The following is a 6,000-nucleotide window of genomic DNA, read 5'->3' as shown; positions in this document are numbered from 1 at the left end:
GTACATGGAGATGTACATTTTCACGTTGTTCTTTGTTTGTTTTCTTGTATTGTCTTTGTTAATCGTCCACTATTATTCGTTATTTGTCTTCCAGTTGGTTTTTACATAATTTATTTATGCACGTTTAATGGTTTTATTGCTTTGGTGTGTTGTAGTAGAATGCAGTGGTTTTTTTCGCATTTATGTTAGCGCGTCACAGAACTCTACATAAGTGGTATGTCCGCTGTATGTGGCGAAGAAAAAATCATACATGTGAAATGTAATTTGAAGAATATTACTACCCTGAACTTCGGTGGACTAGTCAGTTTTACATACATATTCATGATGTTAGCGCCCGCAGACGGAAATTTGAATCATCAATTTTACTGGAGGACCAGGAATTTAAAGGACTGTATAATGATTCCGATCAATTCGGATTGCAATGAATGACAACATGTATAGAGAAACACACATTTGTGACGTGTTGTAGAGCAAAGTAAACTTGCGTGACATAAACATTACGCATATCATATTCATTGGCAAAGAAAAATACGAAAGTTTTATAAAGAACTTTACACTTTGTCCAATTAAATTTATGCACTCTCTTTCCGAAACATCCTTTATGGCAGAAATGTTCTACAAAAGAGGAACAACTGAGGTTAATTTGAAAAACGACTTAAATCCTGCCTTTTTAAAACAAAATTTGAACATTACGAGGGTAGAGGGTCATGGTCTTCTTTTTTAATTACAGTTTCGTGAAAATTATTTGTAGGTATCGTCTCATGCAATAATTAAAAACAGTATTCGCTTTAGTAAGACAATAAACAGTTTCGTGTTATTTCTGAAAATTTACCTCTAATATCTTAACCCCTTGTGCAAATTCACGAGTGTAGTGGCTGTTCATTTATTTGTGGTAAGATCTTATGGGACCAAACTGCATAGGTTATTGGTCCCTAAGCTTACACACTACTTAATCTAACGTTTTGCCATTCGTACACCCAGTTTCTTTGTCGAGTACACCATCGCAGGTGCTCCTGTCTGTGATGCAGTGTCAAGGGTAACCGCAGCCATGGTGTCCGAGCTGACAGTCCGTGCTGCTGCAAACGTCGTCGAACTGTTCGTGCAGATGGTTGTCGTCTTGCAGACGTCCCCATCTGTTGAGTCAGGCATCGAGACGTGGCTGCACGATCCGTTACAGCCGTGCGGATAAAATGCCTCTCATCTCGACTGCTAGTGATACGAGGCCGTTGGGATCCAGCACGGCGTTCCGTATTACCCTCTTGAACCCACCGATTCCATATTCTGCTAACAGTCATTGGATCTCGACCAACGCGAGCAGCAATGTCGCGATACGATAAACCGCAATCGCGATAATAATCCGACCTTTATCAAAGTCGGAAACGTGATGGTACGTATTTCTCCTCCTTACACGAGGCATCAAAACAACGTTTCACCAGGCAACGCCGGTCAACTGCTGTTTGTGTATGAGAAATCGGTTGGAAACTTTCCTCATGTCAGCACGTTGTAGGTGTCGCCAACCTTGTGTGCATGCTCTGAAAAGCTAATCATATGCATATCACAGCATCTTCTTCCTGTCGGTTAAATTTCACGTCTGTAACATGTCATCTTCGTGGTGCAGCACTTTTAATGGCCAGTTGTGTATCTTTAACTTACGCTATGGACAACACGCACACACCCATGCCCGAGGGAGGACTCGAACCTCCGACGGGGGGAGCCACGGGGTCCGTGACAATACGCCCTAGATCGCGCGGCTACCCCGCGCTGCTATAGTGACTACTAAAGGTGTGGCACTTCTCGTCGCGATTGGCAGTATTATATCTGCAGTTTAGTGAAGTCGCAGATAATGACTGCTAGAGATTCGAGAGAAGTCTGCAGTGAGATTTTCCTCTTGTGGACGCCTGTGAGTACTGGCTGCTTCCCACGATATCCGACTGGTGCGTCCCGCGCAACATATCGGTCTCTTTGGAAATTGCGGTCCTGTTCGAGAGAAGGGCAACGTCAGCGGAAACAGCGGGGACGCGTCGCGCATGCGCACGGGAGCGGCGCAGTAAGCCTCCGCGCAGGTCGATGCTGCGCCGGACGCCGCACTCGAGACCTGCCAGTGTGCAGCCAGACGCCAAAGCAGCAACATCTGGCCCAGCCGGCGGGAGCTGCCGCGGAGGCCGCCCTGTCAATCAGCAGGCGACAGGACAACTGTCTAGGCAGGTAGGTGGTTCCCCTACTATCCACGTCCGCGAGCGCTGCGCTGTTCGCCGTAGCCGGCGTATGCTTCTCTGCTCCATAAAGCCACTTGGCGCGAGATAAACAATGCACCGCTACCCTTATTCACTACCTTACAAGGAGATGGCGCGAGCGTGGGGTCGGGGATTTGTCCGAAATTTTGTTTGGTGAAAGATGAGTCCTAACACCTCACGTGGTTAAAATATTAGGACGCACTACCCGGAAAATCCCGGGAAGAATCGATCCTAAGTTACTTAGATGCCTTATGAGTATAAAATGTTAATCCGTTGCCGAGCCGCCGCCTGGCCTAGATGTTTGGGGCTCGGGCTCTATTCCTCCTGTGGCACCTTTTCTCTGAAAACCTCAGCTGCCGACAGCTGTTGTTGATATACCTCGATGTGGACAGCTGAAAATGTGTGCCCCGACCGGGATCCGAACCCGGGATCTCCTGCTTACATGGCAGACGCTCTATCCATCTGAGCTACCGAGGACACAGACGAATAGCGCGACTGCAGGGACTTATCCCTTGCACGCTTCACGTGAGACTCACATTCCCAACTGTCCACAATTCTTCATATGTATTGTACCTTATAGACATTTGCCCACCCACTCATTACTCGCGCACGCTTTGGCGATTCCCGCAAGACGAAGGTCAATGGCTGAGTATCCTTTAACTATATATACGAAGACAGCAACTTGTTCTCGAAAGAACAGTTACTGTTGATGACCGTGCAGCTTTTCCCTGGAATAAATGATGACTAACTGAAAACCTCAGCTGCCGACAGGTGAATCGCCAAAACGTGTGCGAGTAATGAGTGGCTGGCCAAATGTCTATAAGGTACAATACACATGTAGAATTGTGGACAGTTGGGAATGTGAGTCTCACGGGAGGCGTGCAAGGGATAAGTCCCTGCAGTCGCGCTATTCATCTGTGTCCTCGGTGGCTGTGATGGATAGAGCGTCTGCCATGCAAACAGGAGATTCCGGGTTCGAGTCCCGGTCGGGACACACATTTTCAGCTGTCCACATCGAGGTATGTCAACAACACCTGTCGGCAGCTGAGGGTTTCAGTTAGTCATCATTTATTCCAGGGAAAAGCTGCACGGTCATCAACAGTAAATGTTGTTTCAAGAACAAGTTACTGTCTTCGTATATTTAACAAATTAGTTACATTATTGAATAAAAATCATTTTCTTTTTGTCCAACAACACAATTCATGGCGGTGGGTTTTCCATTTTTCATTGTAAAGTATATAAGGAGAATCATTGGGTTTTTAATCAGTATAACAAATTCGATTGGGAAACATTCAATTTTTATGCGTATAATAATTATAAACAAGAGCCGCAGTGGTAATTATCGTAAAAACAAGCAAAGCAATAATTTTTGCGACATCTTGCGCAACATATAAAAGCGGATGTTTTACAATCACAGGGCGTTTGCAATAAATCTGTACAAAAACATGCCCCATTAACATTTACGAAAATGTTTCGAGTTTCTGACAATTTTGAGGCAAACCAGGCATATTGAATCCTGTCTCGGAATATTGGTGACGATAATTGATGGTGAATTATAGAATGAATTTTTGTACAATCTTCCCGGGAATTAATTTCACGATTCTCCTGTGATAGTGCGCTGCAATTTTGCAAGCAACAGAAGAAAAAAATCAAGTGTCGGAAGACGAATCGAACCCGAGACCTTTGGCGTAAGGGTCCGACCGCTAACCATGTAGGCCAGACGGCGGCGCGGCACTAGACTAACATTTTATACTCATAAGGCACCTAAGAAACTTTGGATCGATTTTTCTCGGGATTTTCCGAGTAGTGCGTCCTAATATTTTAACCACGTGAGGTGTTAGGGGTCCTCTTTCACCACACAAAATTTCGGAAAAATCCCGGACCCCAGGGTCGTGCCATCTCCTTGTTAGTCTTCCGTTTCTACATCTACACCGTGCGTTCCAGGATCATTTCCTCTCCTTTCTACTCTACTCGTGCAGTTATCATCCACAGATTTGCATCTGCGGTGCAGATTTACTAAACTACACGCGACCGGCATGCGTTGCGACGCCCCTTCTTTCCAAGTAGGTATAGACATACAAGACAGGCACATATACCTGCGCAAAAGAAATAAAAGACAATTATATTTTGTGCAAAAAATTAATTCTGAAAAAGGTTGTTACAATTCTTTGCGATATACAGTATTTTTGGCCTTGCTGATTCCCGCAAGAACAAGTAAATCTTTGGTCGTCCCACGACTGAGCGTGCACCATGTCATGTGAATAACATGCATTTTTCCAAATTTAACGGAAACACTTGCTTTTTCGTCGCGCCTTCTCCCGCGTACACATATGACACATGTACAGGGTGGTCCATTGATCGTGACCGGGCCAAATATCTCACGAAACGAGCGTCAAACGAAAAAACTACAAAGAACGAAACTCGTCTAGCTTGAAGGGGGAAACCAGATGGCGCTATGGTTGGCCCGCTAGATGGCGCTGCCATAGGTCAAACGGATATCAACTGCGTTTTTTATAAATAGGAACCCCCATTTTTTATTATATATTCGTGTAGTACGTAAAGAAATATGAGTATTTTAGTTGGACCACTTTTTTCGCTTTGCCATAGATGGCGCTGTAGTAGTCACAAACATATGGCTCACAATTTTAAACGAACAGTTGGTAACAGGTAGATTTTTTAAATTAAAATACAGAACGTAGGTACGTTTGAACGTTTTATTTCGGTTGTTCCAATGTGATACATGTACATTTGTGAACTTATCATTTCTGAGAACGCATGCTGTTACAGCGTGAATACCTGTAAATACCACATTACTGCAATAAATGCTTAAAATGATGTCCGTCAACCTCAGTGCATTTGGCAATACGTGTAACGACATTCCTCTCAACAGCGAGTAGTTCGCCTTCCGTAATGTTCGCACATGCATTGACAATGCGCTGACGCATGTTGTCAGGCGTTGCCGGTGGATCACGATAGCAAATATCCTTCAACTTTCCCCACAGAAAGAAATCCTGGGATGTCTGATCCGGTGAACGTGCGGGCTTCGACGACCAATCCACCTGTCATGAAATATCCTATTCAGTACCGCTTCAACCGCACGCGAGCTATGTACCGGACATCCATCATGTTGGAAGTACATTGCCATTACGTCATGCAGTGAAACATCTTGTAGTAATATCGGTAGAACGTTACGTAGGAAATCAGCATACATTGCACCATTTTGATTGCCATCGATAAAATGGGGGTCAATTATCTTTCCTCCCCTAATGCCGCACCATACACTAACCCGCCAACGTCGCTGATGTTCCACTTTTCACAGCCATCGTGGATTTTCCTTTGCCCAATAGTGCATATTATGCAGGTTTACGTTACCGCATTTGGTGAATGACGCTTCGTCGCCAAATAGAACGCGTGCAAAAAATCTGTCATCGTCCCGTAATTTCGCTTGTGCCCAGTGGCACAACTGTACACGACGTTCAAAGTCGTCGCTATGCAATTCCTGGTGCATAGAAATATAGTATGGGTGCAATCGATTTTGATGTAGCATTCTCAACACCGACGTTTTTGAGATTCCCGATTTTCGCGCAATTAGCCTGCTAATGATGTGCGGATTAGCCGCGACAGCAGCTAAAACACCTACTTGGGCATCGTCATTTGTTGCAGGTCGTGATTGACGTTTCACATGTGGCTGAACACTTCCTGTTCCCTTAAATAACGTAACTATCCGGCGAACGGTCCGGACACTTGGATGATGTCGACCAGGATA

At 44.8% G+C, this 6,000-nt stretch overlaps 1 protein-coding gene across 1 annotated transcript in view; it reads left to right on the top strand.

The window, feature by feature from the left end:
* Positions 1-2,108: 2,108 nt before the first annotated feature.
* LOC124719088 overlaps positions 2,109-6,000 on the top strand; it is a 327,538-nt gene continuing 323,646 nt past the window's right edge. Inside the window, exon 1 of the mRNA XM_047244777.1 lies at positions 2,109-2,205. The gene's annotated coding sequence lies outside the window, so the exon portion shown is untranslated. The remainder of the gene's footprint in view (positions 2,206-6,000) is intronic.

This window comes from Schistocerca piceifrons, chromosome 10 (assembly GCF_021461385.2).
Source record: "Schistocerca piceifrons isolate TAMUIC-IGC-003096 chromosome 10, iqSchPice1.1, whole genome shotgun sequence".
In the NCBI taxonomy this organism is placed as follows: Eukaryota; Metazoa; Arthropoda; class Insecta; order Orthoptera; family Acrididae; genus Schistocerca; species Schistocerca piceifrons.
Note: the sequence above shows the minus strand (reverse complement) of the source record. Positions and strands in the feature narration are given on the sequence as shown.